Genomic DNA, 25,542 nt, shown 5'->3' with positions numbered 1-25,542 from the left:
CTTGTGTAATACAACCCACAACAAAGTTTAGCACCACTTGGGAACAGCGTTTTCAAGCCACCATCAACTTTGCCCTCGGCATTTCAAGTGCAAGTAAAAGTGGTTCAATTATCAGTCGATACCTGTTTCATTGAGACTGTTAACCCATTTCCCTAGATTCTGAAATGTTTTTTATTTGTAGATAGGGATGCTTGTATAATTTGACTGATCCTAAGGTTTAACCAGAAAAATCTACCCCTTCCTTTACTGCCAAACAAAAGGCAACCGAATGGATTTAAATATTTATGTTACAATGATAAGAAAAATTGGCAGCAAATGGTAAATTGTTTAGTTGTGTTCCACTACATCAGTAAATAAATGTCCCAATCTAGTTATTACATCTAATATTTCAGAATACCCTCCTTAGCTAATGTTCCGTACTCAGATTGACATACATTTTGAAAATTAGGCTTCATCCTAGCTAGTTTTTTGGGAAAAGCACTTTAGTCATAAACCAAAGTGAAAGATGGCTGTGTCTAACGATGCATTTACTTTGTTGGGGAGTGGCTTTTGTATATTTGTAGAGAGATATTCAATAGCGAAGGGGGAAGATGCTGTCCAAAGTGACAGCTGGTTTTAAGAATTTAGGCCCGTATTTATACCTTTTTAGCGCCGCATTTGCGGCGTTTTTTTACGCAAAAACGGCGCAAACTTGCAAAATACCATTGTATTTTGTAGGTTTGCGCCGTTTTGCGTCAAAAAGCGGCGCAAATGCGGCGCTAAAAAAAGTATAAATACGAGCCTTAATGTGCTGTCCCTGTAAGGGGTTGACAACTGTAGAATTAGGCATGTTACCATTGCTGTGCTCAATGTCTGAGTCAAATATGTTGATGAAAAATGTAATGGTTTATATTGAAGTTTGTGGCTATAGTGTACAACCCTAAGGAATACAAAAACGTGATGGGTGGAGTGCATTCATTAATCTAAGTCAGGGGTGTAGCAAACTGTGTTACAGTTTGAGGGAAGTAAAGCCCTACTCAAAGAGAAACCACAATTCTTGTCAGGATGAAACACAAGCAAACCCTAAATTAACCTGTGTTCAACCCTCTCGGCACATGAGCAGTCAAGATTAACTTAGTGGTAATTTGTAAAGTACTTATGCAGATTTTCAGACAGTAATGAGAACACAACACAAGAAAAAAAACACACTGTCAGGAAAACTATTGCCAGGGTTGTTAATTTCTTCCCTCAGCAAAAACGATTCCCCTTTTCCTTGTACCCACGTTGGTTGCAGTGGCGTCCTCACCCCTGGTGGCTCTTGTGGAGGCTGTTCTTAGAACTAGCTTCTTCAGGTTTAACTGCCACTCAAGATGGTGGCCGCAAATCCTTGTGAGGTCAGAGCTCTAGTGTTTCTACCTTAGTCTCGTGCTGAAGCTTCCCTCCAGCTGTTTCTCTCAGGGAGCCCTGTACTTCCTGAGGAGAATGAGCAGTGTTCCCGAGGCGCTTTGTTTCACAGATAATTCTTCCAATTTTGAGTAATTAATTATTTTTCTTGTTACAGTGTGCACACCAGCTACTGTTTCCCTTTTGAAGAAGCCGAATATTTTCCTTCTTCCAACAACTGGCAATCAGCTTTCCGAGGAGAATTCGTTTTGGCTTAACAGAACTTCAAGCAGTTGCAGTAAGGAATCCTTTTGTATGATTTCCAGGCTTGCCAATACATATATGTACATATATATTCAAGACTTGTCAGTCCTAGAGACAAACCTTGGTGCTCAGACTAATTCATATAGACTGTGATTGAGAAAACTGAACATTGAGAAGGAGTTTTAATTTCCTGTAAAAGACATTAGTAATTTGTATATTTATGAACATTTGAACTGTTCTCCAGAGAACCTTGGAAACCTCTGACTCCTTGAGAAAAGAAGATATTAAGTTAACAATGTTCTCTCAGGGAGAGGTTAGTCTCTCAAAAGATCCAGGTTAGGACAACAATAGAACTGGGTGAATGTGAATGGCTGAACTGTTTAATGAGCAGTGGGAATGTACTTATCTATGCTCTTATCACCCGACTGCAGGTCCTTCCTTTAAGGAAATCCCAATAAGAAGAAAGGTGCAGGTTTTCAGAGACACATACTGAATATTCTATCTTCAAAAGGTAAACACAGGCTGGAACTGGATCTGGAGACGGTCTCTTTTTTTCTATCCCTATTCCCCTTTCTTCCTAGCGGATGCAGGGTCCAGATAATCAGTTGAAGTCTGAGCACACATCTGTTGGAGGGTGTTGGTTAAAAGGTATCTGCTCCTGTGGAAGTTTGATTTAATGGGTAATTTTCAGATACACACCAAATTAGAAACATATAATAGAATTTAATAAATAATTTGAGACCAAAACAACAATAATCCAATCAGTAGAACTGGAGATATGTAGGTTTAAAGATACAGAAAAACATATAGCTAAAAGGTGCAGAGGTCTTTGTGGGGCTTCACATCTGTTCCAATGAAGATTGCAGCTGTGCAGTGAGGCTTTGTGGGGCTTCACGTTGCTTCACACAGGATTTGGTGGAACCTTTAGTTAGGTCAGGGAGAACTTTCTCTGATGCCAGCTAAGGGCCCGAACCAGGGTGGTACCACTCGGGGATAAGGATCTCGCTCCAGCAAAGGCTAAATGGGCTCAGACAGGCCCTGTTGCAGATCCAGGCAAGTCCAGTTCAGCTGGGCAGGTGCAAGAATCACTCTGGACCTTGTTATGTCCCTGTAGCTCACACAAGAGGTCAGTCAGCTGACCTCAGAGTTACTTAAGCCTTGGATGATGGGTGCATGGCCAGTCTGCAAGCGGAGTAGCACAGTGCCCTACTTCTGTAGTATCCACCGGTCCAGGAGTGCGCTGAAGAGTTGGATATGACGGTCCATTATTTATACTTAGTCCCCACTGTAAAGTGGGAGACGTCTCCAAAGTCCTCCCGTTCCAGAAGTATTGGGCATTTCCTGCCTCCATGCCCTGGGCCCAAATTGTTCTGAGGAACAAAAGACTAGTTGTGAACCTCTCTGAGAGTTTGCTGAGGCAGAGACTTTGTGATGTCCAAGTGTGGTAGGTGACAGTTCCACCCCCGAGTCAAGTCAGAGATGGCCCATCCTGATAACACCTATCCCCCTTTGTCTCACTGTCTGGGAGTAATACTCAAAGAACAACTGGCAGCTACACCTAGTCATGTGATTCAGGTTACAGGTTGCAGGCACCAAAAGGTTGGGACAAGAAAATGCCAACTTTCTAAAAGTGGCATTTTTAGAATTGTGACATAAAATACATTTTTGCCATTGAAGAGGGTTTTACATTGCAATTGTTTTTAAACCAAACAGTACTTTCATATATGTTCCCAATATAAAGTTAACATTTAAATGTACTAAGGTAACTCTATGTTATCCTATGGGGGAGGTAGGCCTTACAGTAGTAAAAAATGAATTTAAGAGTTTTTGCTACCAGGACAAGTACAAGCTAAAAGTGCATGTCCACCTCTTTAAATACGCTGCACCCTGCCCTATGGGCTGTTTAGGGTGTATCCTAGGAGTGTCTTATACATATTATGAAGGAAGGCATAGGCCTATCAAAAGGTTTATTTTGTGAGGTGGAAAATCCAGTTTAAAACTTCATGTAGCTGCTGCAATGGGAGACATGATTAAAAGGGCTACTTAAGTGGGTAGCATAATCAGTGATAGAAGCCCACTAATAGCATTTATTATACAGGTCCTGGGTACATACAGTAGCATTTTACCAATGACTGGCAATTAAGTTGAACATGTTTGTTGGGTTTAAGACACTTCCACCATGGTTAAGGAAGAGAGCACAAGCACTGCTCAGCAGTGATAACGTGTGCAGTGTCCTAAAGACAACAAAAACATGTTTGGACCCAGGAAGGTGTAGGCAAAATGTTTGGAGATGGCCATACAGTCTAACAACTGATAAGTTCTTAACACTCCATTACAGTCCAACATTATTTAGCATATTATTCTGCCTTACACACAAACAAGCCAAATGAATAGACCAGTCTGAACTACCAGGTCAGGTCCCTACTGACTAAATATCTGGAAAATAGAGAGCTGGAAATTCTGACTTGTACATTATGTGGGATTTAGGGGCCATGCTGTAAATCAGCACTTACGATTGTTTCCGCCAGTGGAAAGGAAGCGCAGACCTGCAACCAAGTCTATTCACCTGTAGCCACTAGCCAACCAAGAAAACATTCAGCAATTTACTCTTTTCAAAAGGAAGACAAATTTCTTAGTAGTGTGGGAACAGAAAGGCATTATGATCCATGGCATGCACATACCTATGTATGCTGGGCAGGAATAGAGATGTTCATCCTAACTTCAGAAGTACTCAAGTATTCTGCCTCAGGCAAGTCAGTGGTACACCCAGAGAGTAGCTGTCACTTGGTGTGAGTCTTCACAGCTGCAACACCTGTAAAACATTTCCAAGTGTATAGGAAAGAGGAGTATTATGCAGGCAGGCTGGTTAAGGCTCACTATGCAATAATCTCACAATATGCCAATCTGGGTCCTTTGAATTCACAATAATGAATACCTAAATCAGTAATACCTAGCTCAGTCCTGGTAGAGAGCTACAGAGCAATCAGGCTTTACTAGGGGAACATGTATTAAGCATTTCAGAGTACCAACTTGGACACAAAGCAAATAACACAACTCTAAAGAAATCTGACATCAATTTATACATTTTAACATTGTGGTCAATGCCAAAAACAGCTAGTGAGAATCCGTCACTTGCAGGAGGAATCCAGTGTAAACCACCGGAGGTTAAGGTGATGCGGGTCCCAGGACCAGGGTTCAGCAGTCAGTATAACTTTGCCTGGCTCATGAGGCCTGGGTGCAGAGTGGTGCTGCCTGTCCTTGGTGCTGAAAGTGGGAGCCGTGGGTTCTGGAAAACACACTAGTGACATTCGGTCACTTGCAGGTTGAGGTCAGGATAATCCAGTGGGGTTATGATGGTGTGGATCCCTGGACCAAGATTCACTACGCAGTACAACTTTACCTGGTTTGCACAGCCCTGGTGCAGAGTAGTCCTGCCTGTCCTTGGTGCTGAAAGCGCAAGCATCATGTGCTGGTTTTACCACTTCGCCTGTGCTGGTGAGGAAACGGATGCAAAAACTTGACAACTGAGCCACTGAGGGGGAGGGTTAAGGTGCTGCAGGGTTCCCTCAAGGTGCAGCGTCCAACAAAGGTACTAGCTGGACTGGCCACCAACAAGCCTTGGCAGCGGCACACAGTGCACAGTTACTTTGATGTCCTGGAGAACACAGGAATACAGTAGCCACCTGAAACTTGCTGGAGGTCAGGACTATTTTTCCCACAAAGTACTAAACTATTTACTTTTTGGCAATTTCCTCGGCGGGCCTGATGTTCTGGCAGCATGCTTTTATCTGCGGACTGCAGAGGACTAGTAACTATAGTCCAGTGGAGTTGCCTTTGGTGCTCAGATAAGTCCCCCTTGCCTTTGAAACTGGTCTCTGGTCCAGGACAAGGCACAGTTTTGCAGTTGCAGGATCGTTGCCACAGGTGCAGAGTATTGTGCCTTTGCTTTGTGCAGGTCCTGAAGTTGCAGGCTTGGGTCTCTTCTTTGTCCTTGGTTGCAAGTCAAATCAGATCTGATGTTCCGGTGCCATGGCAGCCCCAACATCCTACATTCAGGGGTGTGTGTGTGTGTGTGTGTGTGTGTAGGTAAATAATGGGCTACTAGCGCCAATGGCTAATCTGTCCTTGGGGAGACCACAATTGTGGGGGTGTCACCTTTTCTACACAGAACCCTCTATTTTGTCACTTTTCAAAATGGCAAAATCCACCAGCTGTACAGACCAAGTAACCCACCCAGGGGTGTGGCTAGCCTTCTGTGGGCGTATACCTCCGGACTACCTAATTTTCCCACCTGCCAGGGGGGCCTATCAATTAATAAACAGTCCAATCAAGTCCAGAGATTTATTAGATCATATCTTCTACTTTACAGCATCATCCAAAGACAAACATTCCGAGCCAACACGTGTTTCGTCATGGGGAAGTCCTCTAGTTCCCAACGACTTCTTCAGGGCTCTTATGTATTTCCCAATCCTGAATAATGTTTTGTAGCTTCAAGAAGTAAGTAATGTTCCTATTGTGACTATCAGGTACAATACCAAGCACAGCGATTTCCTCGAAAATCGAATATTCAGTGCTTGAGAAACCGTTATGTTCAATGCTATTTATTAAGCAATCGATCCAGGTACGGCGTTTGCAAGTTGAGAGAACGCCATGTTGCGAGTACGTAAAGTAAAAGATATGATCTAATAAATCTCTGGACTTGATTGGACTGTTTATTAATTGATGTGAAACTTTGGACTGCATTCCTGTGAATTTACTCACTTGGATTTGACTTACTTGTGTTGCAACATTACTCACTTGATTTTTGACCTATTTTACTTGTGAATGTATAATTTGGGCTAGGGGGGCCTCACATTGTGTCAAAGATAATAGATATATCAGGGATGTGGAATTCCTATCGCCCGACGCCCGGGACATCTTGTTTGGGGTCAAGGGCAACAAGATTTTATGTTTACTTTGTCCTTGGGACAAGCAGACCCAACCCTCTGCAGCACAAACCCTTTGGCTGCCTGTTTACAGAGAGTAGAACTCTCTGCAGATGAGGTAATGTGTTTCCAAGAGATAATGCTGTTCGAACTTGTATTTATGGTTCATTATTTGAAAACCTTCATTATTAGGGTGAGTGCTGTAAATAAATGTTTTAATGTCACACTTCACTACTGACGTTGGTTCCAGTACAAAAAAAAAAAAAACGTGTATACACATGTTTGAAAAGTTTAGGCTATGAGGCTAAGTATAATGCTCCCAGAATGCTCTCTGATTATATGCAAATGAAGTGTCATTTAGTAAAATGTTTTGATGCATGCTAGTATTTCCCAAAAATATTTCTAATGGAAAATCAGTGTAACCATTTTCAACACGATTATGGGAAGCATGAAAATAAACAAACACTGACAAAGCCAACTGATCTGACATATTTTTATAAGTCTTTTAGTTTCATTAATGCGTATCTTGTTTTGACATGGCTTTTGTAACACTTTATTGTTGTGGGAGCTACCAGGTCCTCAACATTGTAACAAACACTGGCAAAAACCCCCCAAAACGTTTTTGAACTCTAAAAGCACATGTTGCCACCAGTGGCATAACAAAGGCCCCGCAGCCGCCCTCCAGGGGGCCCCTTCAGCACAGCACCTGCCCTGAGAGAGTCTGGAGAGGGGGCTCCTCCATGTTCTTTGCAAAGGGGCACCCTCCAGTTTCATTACGTCACTGATTGCCACTGTAGTTCCTGACACTGAACAAAATTACTTTGTGTGCCAATATGCTCCTTGTGGAAGAGAAGAATGCGATCACTCACAGTAAAGCCAGCCGAAAGAGAGAGAAATAGAAGTTTAATAAAAACAAAATGTCTTTGTTAACACCAGACCTAATTAGGGACCAAGACCCACATGTAGGTAGCTTTTTGCATGTCGCAAACAGCGACTTTCGCTGTTTGCGACGTGCAAAAAGCACATTGCGATGCACAAACCCAGTTTTGCGATTCGGTAACCTGGTTACCGAATCGCAAAACGGGTTTGTGACTCGCAATTAGGAAGGGGTGTTCCCTTCCTAATTGCGACTCGCAGTGCAATGTAGGATTGTTTTGCGAATGCGGGCGCAAACCAATCTCAGTTTGCACCCATTTCAAATGGGTGCTAACACTTTCACAGAAGGGAAGGGGTCCCTCTGGGACCCCTTCCCCATTGTGAATGTCACTGTAAACATTTTTTCAGAGCAGGCAGTGGTCCTGCGGACCACTGCCTGCTCTGAAAAAATTAAACAAAAACGTTTCATTTTTCGTTTTTGTAATGCATCTCGTTTTCCTTTAAGGAAAACGGGCTGCATTACAAAAAAAAACAAAAAAAAACTGCTTTATTGAAAAGCAGTCACAGACATGGTGGTCTGCTGTCTCCAGCAGGCCACCATCCCTGTGAGGCCGCCATTCGCAAGGGGGTCGCAAATTGCGACCCACCTCATGATTATTCATGAGGTGAACATTTGCGAAGCCCTTGCGAATCACAGATGGTGTCAGGGACACCATCCTACATTCGGATTTGCGACTCGCAATTTGCGGGTCACAAATCTGAACATACCTACATGTGGCCCCAAATTCTTAAAGAAAGTCATAAAAGTGCACCCATGGTATATGTCGTACCCCTATAAAATATGTGTGAACTGTATTTTAGCATGGGTAAATACGCATGTGTAGATTTGCTCATGTGAAAATCTATTGAGCATTTGCAAGTTCATTTTCCCTCCAGCCACTTTCTTCCCAACCCTGGAAGAAGTTCTAATTCTGCCATTGTCAGGAGTAAATGTCCAACCTTTCTTATTATGGGAAAATATTAGAGAGAAGCTGGTGAAAATCTTTAAAACATGCAGGTTAGTAGGTTTGCAGACTCAAAGGCATTCCAGCCCTGGAACTATTGCTTACTGCTTCCTCCAGCCCCAGTATGCAGATCTGCAGAAAGGTGGAAAAATAAGGAAATTGCTATAGTAGGGATTGAAACTGCTAGTATTCAAGCCCTACTATGGTAGTAGCCCTGGCATAATCAGAGAGGCTATTATCAGAGCTCTTACATAATAAGATTGCTGCTATAATTTGGCGCCACACTACATGGCACCAAAGGGACAAGTAGATCTTTTTACAGGACAAGTAGATTTGAGAAGCAACCTGTCCCGTGGACAAGTAGATATTTTAATAAATTCCACACCCCTGGATATATACATATTTACAGAAAAAGGGACACAGCCCAGTCCTCAGTTTTCGTGGGCCACATGGCCACAGGCCAAAGTCCAAGGCCACACATGTCACCTGCTTCAACACGGAAAGAACACTGCAGGGGCATCAGTTGGTAAAGGCAGGCACCTCAAGGGGACGGGGGACGGGGGCACCTCTGCCGGGAGATGAAACAAGACCACTAGTTCTGGAGGGGGCAACTTGCTCTGTGTTGATCCTGGGGAGTGATGGGCTACACTCTCTCATGTTGGTGTCTTACCTACTGGTTTTGGAGGGGGCAACTTGCCCTGTGCTTGGTCCTGGAGAGTGCAAGGCTACAGTTTCTCATGTGGGTGTCTTACCCACTGGTTCTGGAGGAGCCAACGTGCCCTGTGCTTGATCCTGGGGAGTGATGGGCCACAGTCCCTCATGTGGGTGTCTTACCCATTGGTTCTGGAGGAGCCAACGTGCCCTGTGCTTGATCCTGGGGAGTGATGGGCCACAGTCCCTCATGTGGGTGTCTTACCCACTGGTTCTGGAGGGGGCAACATGTCCTGTACTTGATCCTGGGAAGTGCAAGGTCACAGTTTCTCAAGTGGGTGTCTTCCCCACTGGTTCTGGAGTGGACAGGCCACACAGCAGCCCATGGAGGCAGGATTACATACTGTCCGCCAGTGGTGATGGCTGCACAGTGGTTGTGCTTCTGGTGGGAGGAGGCTTCTGCCCAACCCCTGCAACCTCGGACGGCTGCACAGTGGTGGTGCTGCTGGTGGGGGGAGGCTCCTGCCCATCCTCTGCAACCTCGGACAACCGCACAGGGGTGGTGCTGCTGGTGGGGGGAGGCTCCTGCCCATCCCCTGCAACCTCAGAGGGCTGCACGGTGTTGGTGCTCCTGCCCATCTCCTGTAACCTCAGACGGCTGCACTGTGGTGGTGCTGCTGGTGGGGGAAGGCTCCTGCCCATCCCCTGCACCATCAGACGGATGCACAACCATAGTTGGTGGTGGGGGCTCCGTCACAGTTCCTAGTCCAGGCTCCTTGCCCTTCCTGCCTGCTGGTGCAGGCTCCTTGTTCTTCCTGCCTGCTGGAGAAGGCTCCTTGCTCTTCCTGCCTGCTGGGGCAGACTCCTTGCTCTTCCTGCCTGCTGGGGCAGACTCCTTGCTCCTCCAGCCTGGTGGTGCAGGCTCCTTGGCCTTTCAGGTGGCAGGTGCAGGCTCCTTGCCCTTCCTGCCTGCCGTGACAGTCTCCCTCCCCTTTAGGGTGGCTGGTGCAGGCTCCTATCCCTTCAGTACATGTGGCCTGGATCCCTTTCCACCACGAGTGTGTGCAGTTAGGACTGGGCCCGTGGACTGTGTGGCTGAGGTGCTTGTCTTGGTTCGGGATACCCTGCCCATACGTGCGGGACAGGGGTAGGGACCAGGTTTTTAGGGACATTGGGGCGGGAAGAGGGAGAAGAAATAGGAGTGGAGGATGAGGGAGTGTTTGTTGGAGGTGTCTGTCTGCTGCTTTTGGGTGCAGGTGTATGGGCTGTATGCTGTTGTGAGGTGGATGGCTGTTGGGTGTCTAAGTGCTTGCGTTTGTGTACTTCAAGAGGGGGGAACAGACACAGTCGGAGAGGACACAAGGTACGTGTGCATGGCTGTTGTGGAGGTGTCTGCCAGGGAGGTGTGTGTTCTGCTTGGTGTGATGATGATGCTGTTAGTGGATGATGATGTAGTGCATGCAGGTGTGAGTGTAGACGTGGCTGGGAAGGAAGTGGTGGAGGGGGATGACGGGGGTGCAGTGGAAATAGTGGATGTTGTTGTGTCTGCAACTGGATGGATTTGTGTGAGTGCCTGTGGGATGAAGTGTGGTGTTTGTGTTTGCCTGTGACACTTTTGGGTTCTGTCTAGTGTGCATGCTCATCTGTATGTGTGCTTGGGATAGGTTGGGGTTGAGGAGAATGGGACTGGGCAGTGGAAGTTGGACAGGGGTAGTAGAAACAGATACAATGGCTGTCATCAGAGAGGAGGCCAGAACCTGGATCGATCTCTGTTGGGCTGCCAATCCAGTGTGAATGCCCTCCAGGAATGTATTAGATTGTTGCATCTGGGCTGCCAGCCCCTGGATGGCATTCACAATGGTTGAGAGATTGATCTCAGGAGGTCAATAGCCTCCTCACTTAGGGCAGCAGGACTAACTGGGGCAGGGCCTGAGGTGCCCGGGGCAGGGAGATGACCACCCTCCTGGGTGAGCGGGCAAGGGCAACTCGCTGAGGGGCTGCTGGGAGGGCGGTGCTGGTACGAGTGGTGGTGGTTGTACCTGTAGCTGGGGTGGTCACTGTGCCAAAATTGTCCCCTTCAGTCTCTGCCGTGGTGATCCCCTCACCTACAGTCCCACTGGTGCCCTCACTGTCAGTGGACTCTGCATTCTGGGTCCTGTGGGATGCACCTCCCTCCGTTGCCAGTGCCTCTGCTCCTCCGCCAGATGATGCTAATGCATATGAGGACAGGATGGCAAAACAAAAAAGGGGGGAAAGACAAAGGATACACTGGGTCAATGGCTGCAGCAACTCCACTGTTGCGTACACAGCACCCTCACACACAGGGAACAGGCCTACGCAATATGCATTGACCTACCAGAGAAATAGTTAGCCACCAAGGCATGGGGAGGGGCACACACTGCCAATGCAGCACACCTGGGATCCACGCAGCCCTGACCAGTAGTGGATGCCTACGAGCTAGGTAGCAAGATTTTCCCTTCTGAACCCTAGCCACCAGGGGACCTATACTGCAATGTCCGGCCTGGCCTAGGGCACCCACTGACACACATCCCCCACCCAGATGCCACCCTACCATGCGTAAGTTGTATTGATGGGCACTGTACTCAGCCCCTTGTGGCTGCTGTGATGCGCTCGAGCGCCAATCCAGCCCATGATAGGCCACCACCAGTATGCGGGACATCAGGGGGGTCAGGGTTTGACGGGTATCCCTGCCTCATTGGGAGGCCATCCCCAGCTGGGCCTCTGCTGTCTTCCTTGCCCAGCATCTCAGGTCCTCCCACCATTTGCGACAGTAGGTGCACCCCCTGCCATAGACCCCCAGGGTCTGCCCTCCTTGGTGATGGCACGCCATATACCCTTCTTTTGATGGGCGCTGACCTGCGAAGGCAATACACACAGGAAAATAGAGTAAGACAAACAGTCCTGCCTATTACACATATGGCCCACCATACCCCTTCACATCACCATTTACACACAAATGGCCCAGCATACAACCTGTATGCCTCCAAGAGGACATTTACCCACCCTTCTTACATGAGGCCTTCACACACACAACTCCATGCATTCATGCCACAAGCATTGTGCTCACAGTGTACTCACCTGTTGGTCTGGAGGCCCATAGAGCAGTCCGTACTTGGGTAGGACCCCATCCACCAGTCTCTTCAACTCCTCTGAAGTGAAGGCTGGGGCCCTTTCCCCAGTCACATGGGTCATGGTAGGGTCGAGACACAGGTCACAGCAGCACACGTAGTGTAGGTCCTCTGCCATAGAAAGTCAGGTAACAAGTGAAGAATCAGATAGAAAATGGCGGTCACGTCTGCGGCGGTGCATACCGTCACTGTAGGCGTAGATCACCATTGGCCACTGTAACCCATAGGGCCCAATGTTAGCCAATGAGGAGTTGCACAGCAGTTCCTGACTGCCTCCTGCAACTGCACACAACGTCAGCGGAATTGCCTCACTTCCACCTGTCCCTCCACACAGGACAGGCAGACGCCATTTAAGGGTGGGGGGGGGGCAGGCCCTGGAATATTGCTGCATCACAGGAGATATTAGCACATACTGGACAAATCACAATGACCCATTACATGTTTACAGGATGCAAAGTTATGTTGTAGCTCCATTGTTCAGTTTGTGACCGGATCCTCACTCTTGTGTCCCTTAGATTTCTACCGCTGTGAATGAATAGGAGATGGAGACATACCCCTGTGTACAGACCCCTGGTGGACTTGGCAACACTGGAGGACAGGCACATTATCCTCACCTATAGACTTGACAGGGTCACAATCACAGAGCTGTGTGCCCAATTGGAGCCTGACCTGATGGCTGCTATCTGTCACCCCACTGGGATCCCCCCTCTTGTGCAAGTGCTATCTGTACTCCATTTCCTGGCAACTGGTTCTTTCCAAGTGACAGTATGCTTGGCAGCAGGAATGTCACAGCCAATGTTTTCAATAGTGCTGACAAGAGTGTTGTCTGCCCTGATAAAACACATGTGCAGCTACATTAGTTTCCCCCAGGTTAAAGATTTGGCCACAGTGAAGGCTGAGTTTTATGCAATGGGACATATCCCCAACATAATTGGGGTGATTGATGGAACACATATTGCATTTGTCCCCCCCCCACCAGAATTAACAGGTGTCCAGGAATCGTAAGAGTTTCCACGCTATGAATGTGCAGCTGGTGTGCTCGGCGGACCAGTACATGTCCTACGTCAATGCTAAGTATCCTGGGTCAGTGCATAATATCATTGTCCTAAGAAATAGAAGCATCCCAAACGTGATGGCCCAACTACAGAGGCACAGGGTGTGGCTAATAGGTGAGCCCTGGTTCCCACCCAGTATACGTTGGTGTATGGGTATGGTGTGGGCCATATAGAATAGTGTGTGGTTAAATATTGTCCCTCAATATTTGCAGGTGACTCTTTTTACACAAACCTATCATGGCTGCTGTCCCTGTGAGGAATGCCAGGACAAGGGCAGAAGAACATTATAATGAGGCACATGGGCAAACCAGAAGGATAATTGAAAGTACCTTTGGCCTCCTGAAGGCAAGGTTCCACTGGCTCCATCTAATAGGTGGATCTCTGTGCTACTCACCAAAGAAGGTCTGCCAGATAGTGGTGGCATGCTGCAATCTGCATGTTACATAACCTGGCCCTCAGATGCCATGACCCATTCCAGCAGGAGGAGGAGGCTGGAGATGCCCGTGTGGCAGCAGTAGACTCTGTGGATATTGAGGACGAGGAGGCAGAGGATGAGGATGAGGACAACAGAACATATGTGATCTGACAATACTTCCAGTGACACACAGGTAGGACAGTGTTACTCCACATTTCAATTACATTTGTTTTAATTTGTGTGGCAATGGCATGCTGATATTTTCAACTTCTATGTCCACTTTACTGTTCCCTCTGGCAATTCATTTTGGTAATGTTGGTGACCAGACAAATACTCCTGGTGTGTTCACTACAGCCAACTACAGGTCATTATTCTAAGCTCATTCTCTGTACAGTTGATGTGCAATGTTTGTATCTGTTACAATGAATATATATTTGATATACATGGCATACTTCAAAATTGTTTTTTTTCAAAGGGTGTTTATTGAAGTGCTAATATATGGAGGGGCAATTGCAATGGGATGGGGTGATGATAGAGGAAAGTCCAGGGTATTGTTCCAGTCTGTTTGTAGCACAGGTGCATTGTCCATGGGGACATAGGAAGGGGGTTAATGACAATTCAAGGTGGGCAAAGTGTCAGAGTGGGACACAAGGGTGACACTTAGGAGAGTCCATTTCATGGCGGGGATCTTGGCAAGTGTCTCTGGCTTCTGTCTTGATCGCAGGGAACATTTGTGGGGTGGTTCACTTTCTGCAGGGGGAGGGTGCTGGTGGCCTGTGAGTCCTGTTGCAGGGCCTCCTGTCCACTAGCAGCAGCGGATGTGGAAGGCTGTTCAGATGTCTGGAGGGGCCCGCTGCTGTGAGACTGCCTCCCTCATAATGTTGGCCATGTCTGCCAGCACCCCTGCAATGGAGATCAGGGGGTTCATGGCCTGCAAGTTCTCCCTGATTCCCTGGTCCTGTCCCTCCTGCAGCCGCCTGTTCTCCTGCACATTGTCCAGGATCTGGCCCATCATGTCCTGCAAATGTTGATAAGCTCCCAGGATCTCTGTGAGTGCCTCCTGGACAGTTAGTTCCCTCGGCTTGTCCTCCCCCTGGCGCACAGCAGTCCTCCCAGTTTCCCTGTTGGCCTGTGCCTCTGTCCTCTGAACCGTGTGCCCACTGCCACGGACGCCAGGTCCCTGATTGTTTTGGGGGCGAGGTTTGGCCTGAGGTCCCTGTAGAGGTGGACACAATATTGATTGACGTCTCCTGGAGACAGGGGTGTGGGTACGCTGCGGTGCTGTTTCCTGATGGGGGAGGCTCTGTGTTGGTGTGTGACTGGGCCTGGGTAACCGGCTGTCCAGTGGTCCCTTGATGGGCCAGGTTGGCCATCCAGATCCTGAAGACCAGAATTGCAGTCATCACTGTGGGCCTCTTCAGTTGGGGGAATGGATATTGCTGGCACCTCCTTTGCGCTGACATTGGCTGGGGTACCTGTGGGGATGTAAATGATGTGTTATGGTTTCTGTGTCTGACATATTGTACATCTGTGGCTACCCCTCTTTGGTTGGATTTGCCCCAGCAGCTTTCACTTGTGTATGTTAGTGTATGGTGGGATAGTTAATTCTCTATAGTGTGCATGCTTTAGTGATGAGTGCCCATGCAGGTCTGTGAGTGGTGTCCATGCTTTGGTACAGCATGCAAGGCTTGGCATTGGGATGAGTGAGATGTGATGGTGGGGTGTGTGGGAAGTGGTGGAGTGATGGGAGTGAGGTTGAGGGTATGTGATGGCATGCAAGTAGTGGGGTGATAATAGTAGAGAGTTGACTTACCAGAGTCCAGTCCTCCTCCGACTCCGGCCAGGCCCTCAGGATGCAGTATTACCAAGACTTGTCCCTCCCATGCTGTGAGTTGTGGGGGAGGAGGTGGGTGTCCACTGCCAGTCCTCTGGATCACAAGCTGGTGTTTTGCAGCAATGGAATGTACCTTCCCCGTAGGTCGTTCCACCTCTTCCTGATGTCATCCCTAGTTCTTGGGTGCTGTCCCACAGCATTGACCCTGTCCACGATTCTCCGCCATAGCTCCATCTTCCTACCTATGGATATCTGTTGCACCTGTGCCCCAAATAGCTGTGGCTCTACCCTGACAGTTTCCTCCACCATGACCCTTAGCTCTTCCTCTGTGAAACAGGGGTGTCTTTGAGTGCCATGAGTGTTCTGTGAGGTGTGTTGGTGAGGGTGTGTTGGGTAATGTGTTGGGGTATGTGATTTGTAGTGCATGAGTGGTGTACAGGTGTGAATAGTGTGTGGCTCTAGTTGTGTCAGTGGTCTTGATGTCAATCTCCTGCCAGTAATTGTTGTTTGTAAAGGATTGTGGGTAATGTGGGTGTGTGTTTTATAGTGGTGTGGGTGTTGTGTGTGTATGGGTGGCAGGTGTTTGTTGTTTGAATTGTCCAATGAGGTGTAGTTTTGTATATGGCTGTCCATTGAATTTGGCGGGATTTACCACCAATGGTTTACTGCCGTTGAATGTCCGCCATGGTGATTTGTGGGTCATAATGTGGTAGGCGTAGTTCTGTTGGCGTAATGGTGTGGCTTTTGATACAACAAGTTTATCACTGACCTTTGGTGTGGAGGATTTGTGTATGTGGCTGAATACTGACGGATTGGTGTGTTTGTCATAACATGGTGAACGGATATCTGTCATAATATGGTGAACGGGTATCCTCTGCGGCGGTGGTAAGTTGGCAGCCGTCAGCGTGGCGGTAAGTGCGATTTACCGACAATGCCATAATGAGGGCCATAGTGAGGGCAAAGTTGAGTTGGAGTAGTTTGCACTGCTCCTGCAGACTGAAATAGCAGGCCTGCTGTTATATATTTACTTGGGTGACTCAGGGTGGCACAAATAGTGCCTCAGGCCCTGTTGACCCCTTTAACTTCCATACCCTGGTTACCACTGGTACAAGGGGATAAATGTCCTTGCAATTGGGGATACCAATTTATATTCCTCATATGTGGGAGAGAGCACTGGTACGGTTGCCTGGTATACAGACTCCAGTGCACTTTCAGAGTCCAAAACCAGTGGCTAGTACTCCAAATAGGGGCAAAAAGTGGTGGAATCCTGCAAAAATCCTGTTTTCCTAGACAGTGTGTGACGCAAGTACTTCCTCTACTTGTTATCCAGACAGTATGTGACATATGTACAGTTATCTTGTTTCTAGCTACTGATTTCCGTGCTGAAATGCTCTTGAAGTTCAATAAAGAATAAACAATAGGACTAGTTCTGGAAATATGTGAAAGAGACAGTTTTTCAGGGACAGTTCTAGAATTCTTTGTAACTTCAACAAATCTTTATGAATCAAGCATAAAATGATCACCATAAAAGAATGCTGCATCAAACACAACCTTGTATATGCTCTTCACTTATAAACTGCTTATCAAAAATCTTACATTTTGTTTTGGTGAGTCTGCCTCTCTTGCCGAGAGAGAAATGTAATAACATCAATGTGTACCGAACTATTGGATTAGCTCATAATATTGATCTGCCATTCCAGCCATCACAAACTGTTGAACGCTGTCATTATTTTTAAAATCACTACAACGTAAGATCGATCCAGCTCTAAATTCTCAAGATGCAAACCTCATAATCAATAGAATTTAAATACACTAAATGCTGACAAAATGTAACTATACATATATGTCAGTTTAACAAACCAAGAATGTCAACGAGGAGTTTCCATTGTCTGCCATGATCATGGCATGGGAGCAAAAGGTTTTCTAACCTAAATAAAGATCTTCAATTGAGCCAGATTACTGCTAAACCAAACTTTTTAAACACTTTCAGATATTGGCATGTAAGATGGTTAGCCTAGTTCAAGTTAGACCCAGTTGATTTTGTTTAATTAATCCATGAATCACCCAGATGTCACTACATTTATGTCAGGGGTGGCAAAAACTATTCTTTTGGCAGCCAGTTAATTATTTGTTCTCAAAGTCTATGCAGGCCAGCTGCCTGACACTACTCACAGAGTGAGCAGCAACATCAGTTAATAAAGGTCAGAATGTTTTAGCATCACATACCCGAATAATGGGAGAACTAAATTAACCTTAAAGGCATTTTTTAATAGTTTATATGGGTCTTTTATTGATAATATTGAGCATGAATCTGTAATTCTACTCTATACTTTAAATTTACTGAGATGGAGAGTATAGTGGCAGAAATGCATTTTACCCTTTTATTTATTACCTTCTATAGAATGTATAATGCCACAAACCCATCCTGTTATTTTGTTGACATTTACTCCAATATTATTTGCTTTGTCATTTCACACAAGAAGATAACCAGCATGCATCAATAAATTGATCAAATCGGTTCTATTCACTGGAGAAATTCATGTATTGAGTTTAAGAGAGTATGTTGAGTTGTACAGCTGTGAGGCATCTGGTGGATTTCACATCTGCTTTATTTAGAGTGTATAAATACACATACACTCTAAAAAGGGAACTGTACATACAACGATTAATGGCACATCTCCTAAATATATCAAACCTTTCAAACACCTATGTTCGGCCCAATAAAAAATAAAAAAAAGCCTAAACTATATGGGTTCAAAATGCAACTTAATAATTCATGTTAGTTAGTTTTTGTTATGCACAGAGTTCATTACCGATCCTTCCACCCTGCCTGGGTTATGGTATAGACGCAATAAGCTCCGATGATTTGCTGCCAGTCCCACTACAAGGGCAAAGTAAAAATGATGAAAGGCACTCGCTGGTTACCTGGTATTCTGAAAAAGTCATATTGACACTGTTTAGCTCTGCAAACATTCTAACATCAAAGAAAATCCCTGACTTAATTTCTCCAAAAACTGTTAGTCTATATATTTCATGTGGAAGGCGGAAACGGTCACTGAATGAGCGTTGTGTAAAACACATGATAATCATGTTGCTGCTAGGTCATGTGGCCCTGGTTCTGGGCCTCATTTTTTGGTCTCCAATCACAAATAGATTGATGTTCCTGATTGCTGTTTGTCTAATTTGGTACTTCCCAAGAGAACTACACCCCCACACTTGGGCCAAACCGAGCCAGTAAAGATAGCACATTTGATGTCAAAATCTCATATACTATCACATTTCATAAGGACTTATTTGATAGGATGTCTCCACTCAGATACATAGGTTTGCAGTGAAGACTAAAGGAAATGAACAGGTTAATCTTCTATTGCACAATATATTCACACATACTCGTAGAGGTTTCTTGTTAAATGGACAACCCTTAGCAACAATTGTACATCAGTAGAAGAGTTCACGGAAGTCCATAATTTTGGTAGGCTTCCATTGCTACCTCTAGGTAACTTTCTGATTTGTAAAACAACCAGAATGTTGGAAGGGGTGCAGATAAAATAAATCCTTCCAAGACCTGTGGACGGGGTTCGATTTACACAAATCTGTTCTACGCTATTTACAGTCATGTCACCCTCTCACACGCCACTAGCAGTCTCTCACTAACTGTCTGCATACAGCCCTTGGGAAGAAGCATATCCTAAATTTATAAAACAATGGTTATTAATTCACCTGATCTACAGGGGATCAGAGGACACACTAGGAGGGGTGAACGGGATCCCTGGATGAGAGTGACTCGGGAGATGTGAAGTAAGTAAGCACACAGAGAAAATATTGTTTGAAGATCCTCTACTTCCGAGATACACGTCTTAACAGGGTGGACACAAAGTGGCAACTGCCAGTTCATTCCACAGCCCAGCATTCCACCCACCAAACTTCTACATTTCTACTTGACATTCTTTTCCTGCTAAAGAGCATTACACAACACATCTTCCCTTTTTTCAACAAAGATTATGATTTAACAAGTGACTAAAATTACTACTGGATACCCAGCCTTAAGAATTAACATACAGTTATTTTTTAAAAATATTTATAAAGATACAGCGCAAACTTTACACAAACTATATATAAAATGTACATCAAGCTTACCCTGCATAATCTCGTAACCATGCTGGTTTATTTTGTTTCTTAAGGACTTCCTGCAATATAAGTCTTTACTGTGTCCTGATTCATTTGTCTTGTCCCTATTTATTGCAAATTTTGATTCATTCGTATTGTCCTTATCTTGAGTTGCACCTATTTTGTGTTGCACAGCTAATCTTTCTTTATTCCACCACTTATCATCATTCAATTTAACCACATATCTTTTTACACATACCACTTTTTTAGGAGAAGAAAATCTAGAATCTTTTTTGACTATAATTCCGGGTAATCTGACATGCACCCAATCACCTTCCCTTACTTTCATGTATCTCCCTTCCTTCACTGCCACATATCTACTCTGAGCACCGTCTCGTTTTTTCATCACATTTATTCTTTTCTCCTTTGACACTACCATGTCATTCATCCAAGGATGAACCAATTTGTTTGCTGCCTCCCTTCCTCTGAGCAACGCAAAAGGAGACACTCCTGTAACAACATTGGGAGTGGTGCGTAAAGCCCAAATCAATTCTCCCAATTCCTTATTCCAGTCCAACCTATTTACTAGTGATAACTGAACATTATCTGTTATCACACGGTTATACCTCCCCACCACGCCATTGCTCCTAGGATGATATAGAGAAGTGGTAACATGCTTCACACCCCATTTACACATGAACTTTTTAAATTCCCTAGATGTGAATTGCACACCATTGTCAGTGACTATTTGAGATGGAACACCTTCCCTCATGAATAAATCACGCAAAAATATTATTACTGCCATAGTGTCAGCTGTTTAGACAAATTTTACCTCTGGCCGAAGAAAATAATAATCCATTAACACAATGCCAAACCTAAGACTATTGTTAAGCATATTCATTAGGCCAATAATGTCCATGCCTAATTTATGCCATGGTTTATCTGGTACAGGCACTGCCTCAACAGGACTGGAGATCGTTACTTGGGACTTATCACTCAATACGCAAAACACACATCCTCTGACCCAATGTTCAATGTCCCTGCGCATGCCTGGCCACCAAAAAGTCGCCCTGATCCTTCTTTTCATAGCACTCCTTCCTATGTGGCCTTCATGAGCCAAATTCATCACTTTACCACGCATGACTTGAGGTACAACAAGTAAATTTGCATGTCTCAAAACACCCCCAACAAGGCTTAATCCCTGAAAAATTTCCTTGTAGACCTTTACTTCATTATCCACCTTAGTTTTAGGCTCTCCATTATTCACCCACCTGCGCAATACTTTTAGAACTTTATCTTTTAGCACAGCCTCTTTTCATTCCTCCTCCATCACACATTCCTTCTCATCTATTATTGTACAAGCTACGACAGAAAAATCATCATCCACTTCTTCCACATCACATTTCATCGGAAGACGAGACAAACAGTCTGCAAAAATGTTTGTAGCTTCTGGAATATATTCTATATTAAATTGAAATTCTTGCAACTTATAATGCCACTTGGCAACTCTTGGAGTTGCTTTAGAAGCTTCCTTGGTTGACAATAGATTCACTAAAGGTTTGTGATCCATTCGCAACACAAATTCGGTACCCCATAAATATTTTCTGAAATAATTCACACCCCACCAACATGCCAAAGCTTCCTGATCAATGACTGAATATGTGAACTCAGCTCCTCTCAATTCTCGAGAGCAAAAGCAACCACTTCTTCTCTACCATTCCTGGATTGCATTAATACAGCTCCTAAGCCAAATTGACTGGCATCAGTCACCACAATACTTTGATCCCTCGTATTAAATGGTTTCAAGCGAACAGCATCCGCAACAAAAGTGTTTCATCATATTAAACTCGTCATCACACTCTTTTGTCCATTCAAACTTGACATTATTCTTCAACAACAATCGCATCTCCTTTGTTCGTTCAGCACATTTTGGAATAAAACATGCATAGAATTCCAACAGTCCAAAAAAGAACTTCAATTGATCTTTATCCTGCGGAGAAGGAAACTCTTTCATAGCCTTAACCGCACTCTCTTTTGGTTCTACTTCCCTATCTGATCATTTGTGTCCCAAATATTTCATACTCTTCACTCCAAAATTGCATTTAATCGCTTCCAATGTTACACCCTTTTCCTTCAAAATGATCAACACTTTCAATAAGGTCTCATCATGTTCTTTAAGATCAGCTCCCAACACTAAAATATCATCCTGGAAACACCTTACTTTTTCAATACCTTTAAACATCACCCTTTGAAATGCTGATGAAGCTGACACCAAACCAAATGGCATGCGTTTGAACCTGTATGCCCCATTAAGTGTGATGAAGGGTGTTAAATGACAGGAATCTTTGTGTAATACCACTTGATGGTAGGCTGAAGACAAGTCAAGGGTTGTAAGTACTTTTGCTCCTTTTACAGTGGATAACATCTCTGTAATATTAGGTAAAGGATGTCTACCCACCCAAGTCCTCTCATTGAGATCTCTCAGATCAATACACATTCCTAACTTCTCGTTAGATTTCCTAGCCAGAACCACTGGAGATAACCACTCAGAACCCTCTATGGGTTCAATGATGTTTGGAACACACAACCTCTGTAATTCGTTTGTTAATTCTTCCCTAGTTGCAATTGTAACATGTCTAGGTATGTGAACAACAGGTTCCACTTCTGCTTTCAACTGAATACTGTGACTGAAACCCTTAACTTTACCTAGAGTGTCAGTAAACACTTCCGTAAATTTCTCTACCCAAGGACAGTCATTCACTTACACTGAACTATGTCCTTATGCAGTAACACTTGTTCTAGGATGCTAGGGTTTAAAATGACCTTCACATTTCTTTGATCGATCCACCCCAATAAAGTTCCTCCATTGAGTGCCACATAGACTGTTGATACCCTTTGATTGCCTTTGAAATTCAGGGTTGCTTCAAATTCACCTATGACATCAATAGATTTGCCCCCATAAACTGTTTGATTCACTTTAGATTTCTTTAATTCACCCTTTTGTGTCTTGCTCCATTCAGTAGCATTGTTTAATGTAAACAAAGAACCAAAAACAGCCATCATGTCATACAGAATCCTGTTAATCGTGATTGAACACAAGGGTTTCTTGACAGGTATTTCCATCACCATAGAAACATTCTCTTTTCTTTTAGTGCAGCCTATTTCGTCTTTTTCTTGTACTACAAATACCACACTGTCTTCATCTGAGTCACTGAAACACTATGAACGCTATGCACATGTGGGTTCGAATCCCATCCTTGTCACTAATTGAAGTAAGTAAGCACACAGAGAAAATATTGTTTAATGATCCTTTACTTCCGAGACACACGTCTCAACGGGGTGGACACAGAGTGGCAACTGCCAGTTCATTCCACAGCCCAGCATTCCACCCACCAACCTTCTACATTCCTACTTGACATTCTTTTCTTGCTAAAGAGCAATACACAACAAGATGCCTGTATGGCTCCACGCATGCTCTTCTTGCAGCGAATTCAGTTTACCTACCTACCTCCATCATATGTATCTCAGGGCTGAACAGCTATTCGGGGGGCAACAAGCTACCTGAACCTAAATGCTTTCTGTGTCCAGATGAGACAGGGGTTTCCGTCATATGAAATGGGGATTCTGTGTAATGGCAAGAAGTTTTCATTATGTTTTCCAGGATCCTGGACACATTGATAGACCCCTCACCGTATATCGTACTGTTAGGTATCTCCCAAGAAACAGCACGCTGGTGGAGATAGGACTGGTGATCGCTAAAAGCACTGGAACTCTGCAAGGTCTCTCCCTTTATCTGAATGTCGATCTGGTATGGACTGGTCCGCGAAACAGGAGGAACCTATACACCTAGTGACGGTATGTCCACGGGAACATGGGAAAATCTTGGGGAGATAATGGGCGTAGTTTGGCCTGGGATGAGTTGCTCTGGACTTTTTTAAGATGTACCGAATGTTTAAGCATGACTGTTATATTGTGACTGTACTATGTGCATTGTTTTGCAAACACAATAACATTTAAATAAATAAAAAGAGTCCGGATCAAAAAAGGACATGTATGACACATCTGTCTTGAAAAAAATATGTATATTACGATAAAAAATAGGGTTGTAATCATCAGCCCCACAATATTCAAATGTTCTCTGAACAATTTTATTCAGGATAGCCTACAAAAACTATGTAATGAAAACTACATTTCTTGAATCTCTATCCATGACACCCTGCGTTCAGGAAAAACCAATAATGTGGGGTTTATCCCAGACACCTAAATGTCACAGCACCATTAATTCAACTCGAGTGACCTTGCTAAATATATATCCCACCTTACGCTCTTCCAACTCCTCCTTCTAGTTCTCCTACCCCTCCCTTTCCACTTCTATCTGATAGATAGTTCAACAAATACGATAATTTTGCAGGATTTTTCTCTGAATAGTTTTCAAAGTATTATTTTAATATTTTGGTTGTATCCTCAAGAAATAGATATCTCAAATGGAGGATGCACCCGTGAAGTAAACAGTGGTAGCATAATAATATTATAAAGTGGTAGAATAATATTGTTGCATATACTTGTGTAACCTCTTCCCGAACATCCCAGCATTTCTTAGGACCTCCACACAGACTTGGCACACTACTTAAGGCACATTCTGTGTATACAGGCCAATATCCTTGACAATGACGAGTCCTCATACTTTCAAAAACGTATCTCTCTTCAGATTTACCCACAACTGACTTGACCTGTCAACAGTTCACTCACTTCAATAGGTTCACTCACCACACAGCCACTCTTACCACTTAAATGTTTTGGGTCTTACTTCTAAAAAGAACCAACAGAAGAGAAACCATTTATACGCTACTTACATCTCAAGCTTTTTCCATCCCCGCTCCTCTCCAACCTCACTCAGCTATATTCTCACACTTTATCACTACAACTCACACTGAACTAATTTCAATGGTCAAATCTGCTAAACCATATGCAGTCAGTCAGTCGAAATAAGTTTATTTCGGCTTACATCCCATGAACTTTATGACAGATGAAAGCATATTAAAAAAATAATGCACTCATGAATTACAACTGTACCTTTAAATGTCTTATTAATTGTCGCAGTCTAAAGCATACCAGCAGCAATTGTGGTGTCAGTTCAAGCTTTTAAAATAGCAGTGTCATCAAGGTTAAATGTATATTTGCATTATTTTCCATGCGACTAATAGGTATAGAAAACTGCAAACACCACATTTCTAGAGGTATGCTTTAAATTTTTCAACTATCCTCTATGCTCTTTTTTAATTTGTTGAGCCACTTGATCCTTGCAGTGGTTGTCAACATTTCATCAGTGGGGAAAAATGCAAGCTTGATGAGAAGCGGTGCTTTAGAGTCCTGGTGCGATCCCCGATGAAGGCAAAAAGCTAAGAGCGGGTGAAGTCAGAAACCTATGCACAGGAATGTGTCAGTGTCGACAGGTTGCTGCTCAGAAGTGGTCCAGTGTAACCCTCCACATTCGAACTGAAAAACTTTTCTGAAAGTCAGATCTTATTCAGTGGGGCAAATTAGCCGGCTACTTGACGCAACAGCTTCAACTGTGATCCAGGCCTCTGCCACTTCTCCAGAAAGAAAATTGGAAACATGTTTCTAAGTCCCAAGTTTTGCAGTTTGGAGACAAGATAAAACAGTCTAGCACCATCCAAGGGTCCAGGACCTGAGGGACACCATTTGGGGGTTGGAACTCACTCTACCTGAGCCCTGCAGCAAGGTATATGGCAGGTCCACTAGTTACTGATTAGCAAAGCTGTTGAAGGGAAAGGCCTCTGGAAGCTTCTTCTGTATCTATATCTCAAACTGGATGTGAACCAACTAACACTTGAAGTCACTTCTAGAGTCCTAAGTTCAAAGCAAGCAGGTTGGTTCTT

General features: G+C 44.5%; 1 long non-coding RNA gene across 1 annotated transcript in view; it reads right to left on the bottom strand.

The window, feature by feature from the left end:
• LOC138296492 (uncharacterized) overlaps window positions 1–25,542 on the bottom strand; it is a 91,746-nt gene that overhangs the window by 34,037 nt on the left and 32,167 nt on the right. The window contains exon 2 of the long non-coding RNA XR_011203844.1: window positions 4,308–4,438. This is a non-coding gene — a long non-coding RNA (uncharacterized lncRNA). The remainder of the gene's footprint in view (window positions 1–4,307; window positions 4,439–25,542) is intronic.

This window comes from Pleurodeles waltl, chromosome 5, assembly GCF_031143425.1.
Source record: "Pleurodeles waltl isolate 20211129_DDA chromosome 5, aPleWal1.hap1.20221129, whole genome shotgun sequence".
Taxonomy (NCBI): domain Eukaryota; kingdom Metazoa; phylum Chordata; class Amphibia; order Caudata; family Salamandridae; genus Pleurodeles; species Pleurodeles waltl.
The sequence above is the reverse complement of the archived record's forward strand: the minus strand, read 5'-3'. Positions and strand labels throughout refer to the sequence as shown.